Raw genomic sequence first — 13,371 nt, forward strand, 5'->3', positions numbered from 1 at the left:
GAACATGATGAACGTTAAACCCACAACACAAAACATCAACGTCTTATCACTGAGAGCTGATCGTCATTCTGACATCAGCATTGAGCTCAAAACACATTAACACAGATAATAGAGCTGTTAGCACGGCTGCAACTTTGATACAACTTCATTATAGTTCACTGACTTTCAAACCTTCTGTGTGAAGGAGTTAAATTAGGTTGAAACCCCTATTCTGGCAACAGGTTTACATTGATACTTTTCATACACTTTGCCTGCACTGAGCAGTAACACATCCTTTAGTATGAGCCAGGCCCAGCCCTTAAAGCTGTGGCATCTCTCAGCCCTGCTGCAGCTGTGACAGCAACAAGAGGCTAAAGAAAAAAAAGAAAACACAGGGACGATGCTGGAGGAATTAGAAAGAGAGTCCTCAATAGTGCCTTGTGTCTCTCGCAACTGTCCCCTGTGTCCCTCTCACAGCAAAATCAGTCACAGCATTCACCACTTCTTCTGCCATGCAGTTTGAATGTGTGTATATGTGTGTGTGTGTTTTGGCATTAAAACCGCCTCACATATCCACACACACATACAAGCAGATTTCATGGCAAGATTTGGAAACTCCCAAACAGCCCATCTCTGCAGGACAAGGGGACATGCCTGAAAAATGATAATTGGGCGGAATGAGAGGCGAGGGACGAGGAGATTGAGTCATTTTCAGGAAAATGCAGAAAATGGTGTTCAAGAATTCAGCCGGCAACAAGGGCGTCCTTTGTTAGGATGCTTCTGCAACGAGTCTGGCTGGTGGCTGTTTGGGACATCATCACACAGAAATGATGTGCCTTTTTAAAATTGTTCAATTTCAGTGATTCTCAGACTGTTTTTCCCCGTGGACACAAAACAAGAGTCTCATTAAACATAAAATTTAGCCCAGCATCCTGGTCACTGAGCACAACAATGTAGAGCTCACACACTTGTAAACACACGTGGTGGAAAGTTACTGATGAAATCCACTTCTTGTGCTTTGTGTTTTGTAGTGTATACTTGAAATTTTAGATTGTATACATTCACTCATTATCAACATCTTAATTAAAATAATAAAATAATAATCTTTAAAAATCATAATGTCCTAAATGCACAATACCATTTGGCGGGGCCTTATTTGTGCAATACCGATTCAATAAGTAGGAATTGAATAAAAATAGAATAGAATGTTAGTAACGTACATATACAATATTCAGGCTCCTTAATTAAAGGGATAGTTCACCCAAAATTGAAATTTCACTCATTATCTACTCACCCTCATGTCGACTAAGGGCTGGGAGAGGTTTCAGAGTCCTCCGTGCCTTCTCTCGGGGCTCTGTGCAGCACTGCATGTCCATATGATGGCTGCGAATGGGCCTCACTTTTCTTCGTCCAAAAAGACACACCAAAAAACATCCAAATACCTCCATAGTGCTCGTCTGTAATGTCCCTCTTGTATTGAAGCCCCAACATGAGAAATTGTTCCGAAATTTTTTTAAAATAAGTATGTTTTAAGCTTGTTTGTAGCGGAAGCTCCCAGCACTGCTCTTCCTGGTCCGTCCAAATCTCGCACGATTTGCATTGATACCCAGTTCACGGCTCCGCAAATCGCGCGAGATTCCAGCAGAGCAACACTGGGAGCTTCTGCTACAAACAAGCTTAAAACATATAGGCCTACTATACTTATTAAAATTTTTTCAGAACAATTTCTCATGTTGGGCCTTCGGGACATTACAGACGAGCACTATGGAGGTATTTATAGTTTCTATAAATTTTTTTAACCTCCTGTAGTAAATTCAGTCAATGACTGGGAGGTTTCATAACTAACAACACTTATCCGAGTAAAACCCGAGCCATGAGGTGGAGGGAGCTTCCTGCAGAGATTGTATAAGGCTCAGAAATTGAGAGAAGACAAAAAACATTGAAAGTTCCCAAGAGCACATGATTATTAAATGCAGGAAGTTTGGAACAATCAGTACTCTTCAGCTGGCCGACTGGGAGAACCGAGCAATCTGGAGAGAGAAGCCAGGGAGAAGTCTCTGCTCTGTCAAAGACACGTGAAAGAAGCTTGGAGAGAAAAATATAATGTAAAAGAGTCAATAGCTGTGAGAAACAAGATTCTTTGGTGTGATGAACTGTTTGGCCACTCGTCACCTGCCCAACGCTGTCCCAGTAGTGAAGCATGGTGGTGGCTTCATGCTGTGGTTGTGTTCAGGGAACATTTCATCTGTCTGACAACACACGTCTGACAACACGTGCTACCTGCTTTGATCTGAATGAGCATCTCTGTCTCCATCCAACCTGATTCACTGAGCTTCAGAGGAAGAACATGCTGAAAGCTTGTCAGTGTATCCTAGCATCCCACTGGGTGAAGGCAGCATACGCCCTGACATGCAAGTGGCAGTATATGATATAGCAGTTATTTACACTCATTCACAAGAGTCATCAATTTACCTAACGTATATGTCTTTGGACTGTGGCAGGAAGCTGGAGAACCAGGAGACAACCCACAAAGCCCTCTACAGATTGTTGTATCTTGCTAAACTGATTTTTGCAGTTTTGCTGAGAAAATGAAAACATAAAAAACTCAGTCTATACTTTGCAGTGATGTTTCTACAGTAGGAACAGGGCACATTTATACATTTCTCTTGCTTTTAGCAGTGAAAATCTTAGCCGTGGTCTTGGACAACTAGTTGTACTTCTGTTTTGCATAGTTTGTTCCAAAAGAAAGACCTGTTTTATTATAAATGATACCCGATCTACTATTTGTTGAATCTTGGAAAGATGTTCATGAATTTCAAAGTTTCTTGATATGTTCTTCTTTATCCATGTTATTCCAGCCTGGCAATTTGACAATGCTCCAAAGAGCTTCCTGGGATATCACAGAAACACTTGGCTTTCTCAGTCTGGTGAGGTCAGGTGGATGAAAGTCCACGACAGCCAGGACTCCTTGATCTTCTCCTTCTTGCAAAGCTTTCAGGTGTGTTGTGTTCAGGGTCATTGTCCTGCTCTGTATGAATCTCTCCCCACAGAGTACTTCTCTCTGGTCAGGATATTGTCAGTAGGCTACAGGTGTCCAGAGTTGGTAAAACACCCCTAGACTTGAATGTTCCCACTACAGTATTTCACTATCAGTTAGGCACATGATTTATCATTTTCTCTCCTAGTTGTGTCCTTGTATACACCCTTCTGCTGTAGTCATAAATCTCAAACTTGGATTTATTAGTGAATAGGACAGTCATCCACTGTGATATGTTGGTATTTTTTGATCCCACCTCAAGCGTTTCCCCTCTCAAGACATAATTAAGAAACTGCTACTTGTCCCCTGAGACCACTACAAGACAGCTTTCCTTTGTCAGTACTTTTGCTGATTGTATTTTTTGTCCTTTATTTAGAAAGTTCTGTGTCTGTGATGAAGTTGCTTTTCAATCACTCTAGGCACTAAAGTGTGATGTATCGATCCTCTGATGGTTTGGTCACTTTTGTGTCATTATTTGGACACAACTTATTCATTTTAGAGCTCCATGCACTGCCCCTTAAAAACTGTCAGCCTAGGCTATGATTTGCAAGTTGAGTCACTTGAACGAGCCTCTGATGAGCAGATCAAACCAGAGTCCTCTGAAAGCATTCCTGTGTGTAACGGCTACACCTCAATGAAATCTAATTGTTTGTTTTAAAGGAGTTAAGTTTGTTAAATGACCCAAATTTACTTAAATTGGTTTGCTGACCCAGAAAAAGTGCAAAATCGTAAACATTTCATCAAATTTTTTTTTTACATAAGACAACATCAAGTATTTCTGACTCCTCAGACTCTCTCATGATTTCCAGAGTTATTTGGGGGAAAAAAAGGCTTTCAGTGTAGTCTCAGACTTATATGCTATTGACCCTCCATGGTAAGGATGTCATCATGCTAATAGTTACAGTAAATTGGCTACATGTTGCTAGTATGCTATACTTGTTGGAACTTGGACACTTTTAAATTCATTTTGCATTAAAGGGACTGAAGGAGAAAATGTTTATTGCTGTACTATATTGTTGACTGTACAACAAAAACTATTATAACATCATATAAATGTTAAGTTCTGGCATCTTAATTGTACTAATAGCTGTCTACTCACTGGATGTGCATTCTGTCACTGCCCTGTTCATTGACCTGGGCTTTACTTCCTACGTGTTCACGGGACTCAGGCTGTTTGGTATGAGACAGACTTGGGGAGCACAGGAAGAGGGGTGATGCTTCTTTGGATGAGATATGGAAAAGGAGGGTAAAAAAAAAAGAAAAAAAAAGAAGTCACTTTCCAATCATGAGTTTTTCTCGGAACATTGAATTAAGGAGCGTGAACGGGTGGGGGCCTGGAGGGTCTGGGGGTGGCTGGCCGCAGAGATGCCTGAATGAAAGAGGTTGTTGTTTGATGCTGGGAGAGGGAGATGAAAGGGGAGAGGGAGACGGAGAGTTTGTCGGGCATCAGTCCCCTCTCCCATCGCCTTCTCGCCCTGCGGCCCTCCCTCTCTCTGCCCATGTGAGCTAGGGTTCAAACACAGGGCCCACAGCTGCTCGCGTACACACACGCACACACACCACACACACACACACAGTAGATATTTGGGTTAAAACACAACCACACAAACATGCACTCAATGCAAACACAGAGACAGAAATGGAAGAAACTAAATGTAAAACTAAGAATCCGGACACGTGTTCTGCATTTTCAACTATCTGCAGGCAAACACAGTCACATGTGCATGTACCACCTATAATAGGTGCCTACACTATCCCTTATATCACATATAAATAGGGTGTGACGACGAGCCCACCCAAAAGAACTTAGCCTACACCAAACCTAAAAGCTTTCACACATGCAATGGATAAACAAAAGTCAAAGATTCAAAAACTGTATTGCCCATTGAAGTTGTCAATAATGGAAATCCATCTCTACCACATCTGCTCCCAAAGGACAAACATTAATCAGCATGCCCAACCAAAGTGCATGTATGAAATACCCAGGGAGAGTAAACTACATAGAGTGTGAAGTGTTAAGGTTATTGACATATAGCAGTATAAACATGTCCATTTACAATTTAAAGAGATCATGAAACTTCCTGCTTATGGAGAGACCACTTGAGTTGACATGACAGATGTAGTCAGTTTAGCTACGGAGAGTTAGTATGTCAGCAAACGATCTTTTAAATTAGGGCCTACCAAGTAAAAGGACACGCAGTGTGAATATGAATTTGCATTATGAACACAGCAAATACATGAATATTTACCAATAGGAAAATACTGCAGCAGACCGTGTAGGTATCATAACCCAGGGAACATGCAGACATTACAACACGGAGCGCTCTGTTACATTGGTTGTCAATTATGTCAGATTGAGTGATGGACCTTTTCTGTAACCCCATTACTCACATTCATCAGTCGAGAGCGTCCAGATAAGAAATAACATCAGTGTACGGGTTCAAGTCGTCAGGCCCAGCTAACAAAGCCGGCTTTGTCTTGGTCAGCAAGAAACGTTTGTTACTGTTCAGCGTTGTCTCTGTTCCCTCACGATCAGTTGTGATAATGCCATTTAACCAACATCAACTTACATTAGAGACTCTTTATACCTTTGATCAACACACTGCCCTGCCCTCATCTGTACGGCAAAAGGGAAACCACAGGAGACGAGATTTGAGATGAAGACAGTCTCTTACAATTCCAGATTGAAGAGATTCAGTGTTTGTTGTTACTGTTGACATGCAAAAGACTTTTAATCATGGTTCACAGATGAAAAACGTTCATTTTGTCCAATTCAGATATATGACACGGTTGAAATGAGGGCAGTTTATCAAAGAGGTGCTTTCATTTTTTAAAGAGAACATGCATTCCTGTCCTGACTGAGCAGCTGTGGACAAAATAACAGAAACACCTTACACTATGAACCTCTCACACAGGTTTTTATGGTATAGTTATTGAAAAGCAGCTTCATTCCTCTCCACTCTCTGAGATGGCACACAAATATTTTGGGAATCTGTAATCTTACACCCGTAATCCAGCCACAGCCAGGGAGACAGGTGAAAACGAGGCACAGCAACAGGCCCGAGACGGCTGGAGAGTTTGCAGAGGGAGGCGCTTGTCCCTGATGAAAGAGGGGCACGTCTCTAAAAGCAGGTTTTCCATAGCTAAATGTGAGGATAATGTCCCACACTGACTGTGAGAAAGACTTATAATGTTTAAATGTTGGAGTGGAAGCGAAACTGATCCGAGCGTCGCAGCATCAAAAGGGGCTGATAAATTAAAGAAGAGAGAGCAAAGAGGACGCTGATTTAGAAAGGGAGACAGTAGTGAAGAGGATCAAAGCAGCAGGAAGGGGCCTGAAAATGGCCCACAACAGTAACACACACATCAGTGGTGCATTCGTGCCCTGGGGAAAGACAGAAGAGAGGCAGAAGCACTGGAGGAGTGTATAAGTCAGTCCCAGGGGAGAGACGGAGGGGTGGAAAAAGACCAGAAGATGATGGACACACACTGGCACACACACACACACACACACACACACACACACACACACACACACACACACACATCCCATAATTAGCATGCTAACAGGCAGTTAAATGTCCCACACAAAGGCTCACTGTTGAGCCTCGGTTGTTCACTTGGGAGACAATACACAATAGGAGTCAGTAGGAGCCCCCAAATCACACTAATAGCTGATGTGGCCCAGCACGACACGGCACTATTTTACCATCCCACCGATCGCACTCACCCGCTCACTCACTGACTCGCTAATTAAGAGCTCATAGCCCGGAGGCCTGCAGTTACAGCTCTCCCCTTTTCTCCCGATCTCCCCCTCTTTTCATCTTTTCACCCACTGACAGAAATGTCTCCTGAGGTCCAGAGGTCCAACATGTGGCCTCTTTCTGCTGTCAGCGTTCTGGTGCATGGGAACAACACCAGACAGTCAGAGTTTAGAGGATATATAATTAAAGGAAGATCAAGACAGGACAATCATGAGGGCTGAAAGGGGAAGTCTCTTATTAGTGACACAGGATGATTTTAACTTGATTAAAATCTAGACAGAAAAACACAGGAGAGATGGAGGGAAATCATTTAATTACAGCACAGGGACGAGTAGCGAGGGAAAAAAGATGGTTTTCATACTGATTGAGGGAAATACCTCGCAGCAAACAGCTGTCAGTGCTTTTTGTTAAAGCTCAGTTCTGCTGCTATTGATGTTCACCATGTCAAAGATGATGGTTAAATAACATCTGGTGATGAGCCGGGGTCTGTCAGCAGTGCACTGAGGTTTATCCTCTCTTCACCCCCATCAGTTCATCTTGTCCCTGAACAACCAGTGTACAGGGACTGATTCCCAGCTAGCTCCATGTCAGTTTTGAGGTGTTACATTTACTTCATTCATTAAACAGATGCTGTTGAAAGTGAATTACAAGTGGGAGACAACTCTAAAGCTCTTTGGTGTATAAACTAAGAGATAAAGGTAAAAGGTAATAGTGGATTTTAATCACGGTAGGATGCTAAAGGTGTTAGGAGAGGAGATGAAGAGGAGATTTTAAGATGAAGAAGCCACAGATGAGAACAGTCTGAACTGAGACTGTGTGGAAGGAAACCAGTGGTCGAGAAGGAGAATAAACTTTTATCACTGGCTTAAAACAAAAGGATGTAAAAACTGAGCAGCATTAGTGACTTGAATTTGACCAACATAGAGATGTTACAAGACAAACCAGTAATCAAATGTGATATAATTTGGTCACAGTTGTGGCTTCATTATTCAGATGTGATGGTGATGTATGTTGGACTCAACATGGCCTCCAGAGCTCATAATGTGTTGAACATTTCTCTAATGACTGGCCAGCAGGGGGCACTGACCTCCACTTCATGAATAAGTTGCTACCTTCACTTTACAGGCCGAGGCGAGGAGTATGAGGAGTATGAAGGTGTCCAAGACTAGACTTTGAAAAAAGCTTTGTGTGCTGACGCATTTTAGGAAAAAGAAACCCAACAGCAGGTGAAGTTTTCCCCATGAGCAAAACTCATATCTGATTGTTTTGAGAAACAGAGTTTGTGGCTCCAGCATTAAAGTCGTCATAAGGCTAAGCTGTGTCAACCTGACACGTATAAATGATTAGCTGATTTGTTTGCTGGCTCCATGTGTGGTGTTTCAAACTAATCTATTTCTCCAGAGTTCACCAGACTGACTTCTTCTTCTTTACTCTATCTTATACCTTTGCTGCACCTGTAAGAGCAGAATTATCGCAGCTGTACGGAGTCTGTTCCAATATTAATTTGTATCAATACATTAAAACACTAGAATTAGGGCCTAGAATTAACACCTCATTAAAACCTTAGTTTTTGATTAGAAACACTGGAAGCAGAAGAAGTAAAACTGGATATATGCAAGTTCTTCTCAGAGCTCTGGTGTTGTCACAATCCTCTGAGTAAAATTGCATAAAGGTATATAGGACTACGTAGTAAACACAGCCATAAGAACACACATTAACTGTGTCTGTTGACATCTGACTCTTGTGAGTGATAAACAACAACAGACCCTTGGCTGTGACTCACGTACAGGCCTCCTTCTAAAAAGTCACCGACATAGTGATAATAATGATGATGGTTTAATGATGGTTTAAATGGTCATGCAACGTTAATTATGATATGTACAGTAACCATTATGAAACCCAGGTTACTAGGCCCTTATCCTAGTCCAGCTATCAGTTAATTGATTAGATCAATAAATTAATAAATGATAAATAAATAAATGTGACAGATAAATAAATAAATAGAGTTTGATTTAAAATAATCTTACATAAAATGAATAAATAGGATTTATGATAAAATCATAAATATGTCAATAAATAGATTAAAAAGATTAATATACTCAAGTTTATTTACATCTGTTTTAAAAAGAATGTTTTGTTTATTTCAAGTGTGGCGAATGTGCCTTTCTGGAAGTGTAAAAGACTCAGGTGACATGAGGAGTTCACGTGATGTGAAGCGGAGTAACCAATCAGACGCCGTCAGGGTGTACGTGCAGGCGTGTTGTTGTTTTTTCTCTCTCTCTGCCGGACCGTCATCGAGGTGGCTGCATGCTAAGCTTCGGCTGCAGATATTACCGTTTTGTGAGAAAAAGCCAGATATTCCAAAGTCTGAATTAACTTTTTATCGTCGGCGCAGAGAGCGAAGCCTTTTTCTTTTGCCGTGGTTGGAAGCGGACCGTGTGTTTGTGACGGAGACGGAGGAGAACCGGAACCTGGACGGACGAGCTGTGTATTCTTCCTTGTGCCCGGAGTGTGTGTGTGTATGAGAAGTTTGAGCCTCTGGCCGGGTCTTTTTCTTGTGTATGGATTCCGGGGTTTGAGATCTGCACGGACTACTTCTTCTGCTGAGGATTTCCTCCCATTCTGTGAGGTAGAGGGGACCTCAGTGGTCGTGGCGAGCTGCCCAAAACAGAGACTGAATTTATTGAAACTGTGGTTGATATCTCATGTGTGTGTTGACACTGAACATTTTATTTTTGTTTTTGCTTTTTGTTTCATTTTTTTTTATTTTATTTCCTCAATCAAACAATATAACAGATTTAAAACGCATCTGTTGGTCGTATCAATTATTTACTCTGTCACTCGATGCACATTGCAATACCCCTTTCTCCTAGAGCGATCTAGAATCTTCTGATATACTAGTCCACGAGGTAATTAAAGCACAATTAAAATATCTGTATCTCCTAGTTTTAAACCCAACAATTAGAGCTAAGGCAGGTTACAGAAACTTGGCGAGCTAGCCAGGAGAAAGTGGAGTATTATTGAGTGACACGAGTAAAAGGGTAAGCAACAATATAGTACAATGGATATAGTGAAAGATGAAAAGATAAATGTTCGTAACTCAGTTATTGTTATTGGGTTAACTCAAACTGAAGTAGATGAGGAGCTTGAGAGCCACCTGAAACGCTATGGTTCTATTAGCAGAGTACTAGTCATTGATGATCCAAAATCAGAGTATCATCTCTGCTCCATTGTGGAATTTTCAAATAGCTCTGCAATGCACACATTTAGACCTATATTGCCAAAAGAGTATCAGAGCTCAGCTAATGCAAATGTTACCTTTAAGGTGCTCTCCTTAGATAGTGTTTACACTAGCACTGCTAGCAGCAGCGCCACCAAGGGGTATCTTGAGGAACTGCAAGCCATAGCTGATAAAAGTGGGAAGTCATTTGAAAGTGTACTTCAAGAGGAACTGATGAAGATGAGTGCAGGTAAAGTTGTGAACCTCCCCGCTGACACTGCACCAGTCGAAGACTCTCAGTTGAACACATCTGATGCAACTGGTCAGGAGATTGAAAATGTTAAAGCGCCATCACAGGTCATGCAACAGCCCTCTCTCCTGCTTCGATCTGTCTCACCTGAGATAGTCAGGAACTTACCAGCTGTGTTCCCACCATCTCCTTCACCCAGTCGTGAGCAGCGTGGATTGAGAGGTGATTCCCGAGCAGCATCAACGCCAGCTCTGCGAAGGCTCGAGGCCGCTGCTCTGAGTCCACAGGTAACGCCTTTACCTATCGGTGTGAATGATCAGTTGCAGCCTGCTGTGTTGACAGCCGCTCCATCGCCTAGCAAGGCTGCTAACTTGAACACTCAACACCCAGCGTCCCAGTCCATCAAAGCCAGTGGTAATGGTGACAGTGCTGCAGTGACACATTCAGTACTTACCATGAGTGATGTTAATCCTCCTGCTGTACAACGGGTCGTTGTTGAACATGTCATGCGAGCTAATGAAGCTATGTCTCCCATGCACTCTTCATTTCGCCTCAGACCTTTCTCTGGAAAGTTTCCTCGTCCAAACAGTGAACTTGACTTTGATACCTGGAGAGCAAATGTTGATTTATTCTTGACAGATCCCTCCATGTCTGACCTGCACAGAACACGCAAGATCTTGGACAGCTTATTGCCTCCAGCTACTGATGTTATCAAGCATGTCAGCCCTCAAGCTTTGCCATCAGTGTATCTTCAGCTACTCGATTCAGTCTATGGCTCTGTAGAGGATGGAGATGAGCTGTTGGCTAAGTTTATGGGGACACTGCAGAACAACGACGAGAAGCCTTCTGATTACCTGAACCGCTTGCAAGTCGCTCTGAGTGCTGTGGTCAGACGAGGTGGTATCGCTGAGAGTGAACGAAACCGCTACCTCCTGAAGCAGTTCTGTCGAGGCTGCTGGAATGATGGCTTGATCGCCGATCTCCAGCTGGAGCGGAAAACAAATGCCCCGCCCTCGTTTGCTGAACTGGTGCTTCTGATCAGAACAGAGGAAGACAGACAGGCAAGTAAACATAACCGCATGAAAAAACACCTTGGACTACACAAGCCAAGTCCTGCTGTCCCAAAGTTCAGAGCTGCATCACAACAGTTAGCTGCATACAGTTGCGCTACACCTGAGAAAGAAGTAACAGATACTGACGTCTTAAAGAAACAGCTCAACGAAATACAAGCCCAGGTTGCTGTCATGCAGACTACAACCCCACGCAAAGCCAAAGTCAACTGTCCTGACACAACTGAAATCAGCACATTGAAAAGACAAATTACTGACATTCAAGCACAAGTAGCAGATATGAGGAAAGCAACTCAGGAAGCAAAAAGCGACCACCTAGAAGCAACAGAGATTAAAGCATTGAAACATCAGCTTGCCTTTCTTCAAGCACAGGTGAGTCCACCCCAAGTTCAGAGTCATCAGATACCATCGCCTGCATTCTCAAGAGACTTCTCCATGACACCTCGACACCAGTCGCCCAACAAGAGAGTGAGTGGACAGTCCAGTTCAGGGCCATCAGCAAACAATAGGCCCCGTCCATGGTACTGTTTCCGCTGCGGTGGAGACGCTCACCTGGCAGTCCACTGTGAGAGTGAACCCAATCCCCTCCTCGTTGAGGAAAAGAGACAGCTGCTTAGAGAAAAACAACGGCAATGGGATCAGCAAAATGGCAGCACTAGCATCCAGCAGTTAAACTACTAGAAGCCCCTGTTGCAGGGCAAACAGGGACTAAAAGATCAACCATACGCCCTAGAAAAACAAAGCAAGTGGCTAGCAAGTGTGGTAATGCTAACACCACCTCCACCATACTGCCGCCCAAGCTGGTTGGAACGAAATGCACTGCTCAAGTCACCATTGAAGGCCACAAAGTTAACTGCCTGCTAGATACGGGATCTCAGGTGACCACTATCCCGCTGTCCTTTTTCCAGACTCACCTGTCCCATCATTCCTTGAAATCCTTGGACGACCTTTTGGATGTAGAGCTGCAAGTAGAGGGAGCCAATGGAGAGGCCGTGCCTTACCTCGGGTACGTAGAACTCAACCTGTTGTTTCCAGAGGAGTTTTTGGGAAAAGAGACTGAAGTCCCTACGCTAGTGTTGGTTGTCCCTGATGTGAGCAGTGTGCCTCAAATCCTCATCGGCACCAACTCATTAGACGTCCTCTATTCCAGCTATGTTGAAAAGCATGATTGTCGCCCTCAGTCATTCCTTCCTGGCTACAGAGTGGTTTTGAAAATTCTTGAAGTACGGAAAAAGCAGGCAAGTACTGGAGCTCTTGGGCTGATCAAGGCGCGGAGTAACACCCCCGAAGTGGTGCCAGCGGGCAGCACAGCCGTTGTGGAAGGACAGCTCCACATGAGTGGTGCTCACCAGGATAAGTGGGCAGTTATAGAGGCCGCATCTGTGTCGTCCCTTCCTGGCGGATTGCTGGTTGCTAGCTCCCTGTGCACCTTACCTGTCAAGCGCCCTTGCTCGATGTCAATCCTGCTGAGGAATGAGACCCAACATGACGTCACCATCCCTCCGAGGACAGTGTTGGCTGAAATTCACGCCGTTCAACAGGTGATGGGAAAGGAGCCCTCCGCCGACTTGACCGCTCCTGAAACCAAAAAGATGGAGTTTGATTTTGGGGATTCCCCGTTACCACCGGAGTGGAAAGAGCGAATCACAAGGCTGCTCAATAGCATGCCTGAGGTTTTTTCTCAGCACGACATCGACTTTGGTCATACCAACAAAGTAAAGCATCACATCAAGCTGAGCGACAACACTCCTTTCAAGCACCGACCCAGACCCATCCATCCACACGATGTAGATGCAGTCAAGAAACACCTTCAAGAGCTGCTAGATTCTGGTGTCATACGTGAGTCCGAGTCCCCCTTCGCATCCCCCATTGTTGTCGTGCGGAAGAAAAATGGCTCTGTGCGGTTGTGCATCGACTTCCGGAAACTCAACTCACAGACCATAAGAGACGCATACGCTCTACCAAACTTAGAGGAAGTGTTCTCCCTCTTGACTGGCTCGAAATGGTTCTCAGTCCTCGATTTAAAATCGGGCTATTACCAAGTCGAAATG

The sequence above is a fragment of the Trachurus trachurus genome, assembly GCF_905171665.1.
Source record: "Trachurus trachurus genome assembly, chromosome: 8".
Classification (NCBI taxonomy): domain Eukaryota; kingdom Metazoa; phylum Chordata; class Actinopteri; order Carangiformes; family Carangidae; genus Trachurus; species Trachurus trachurus.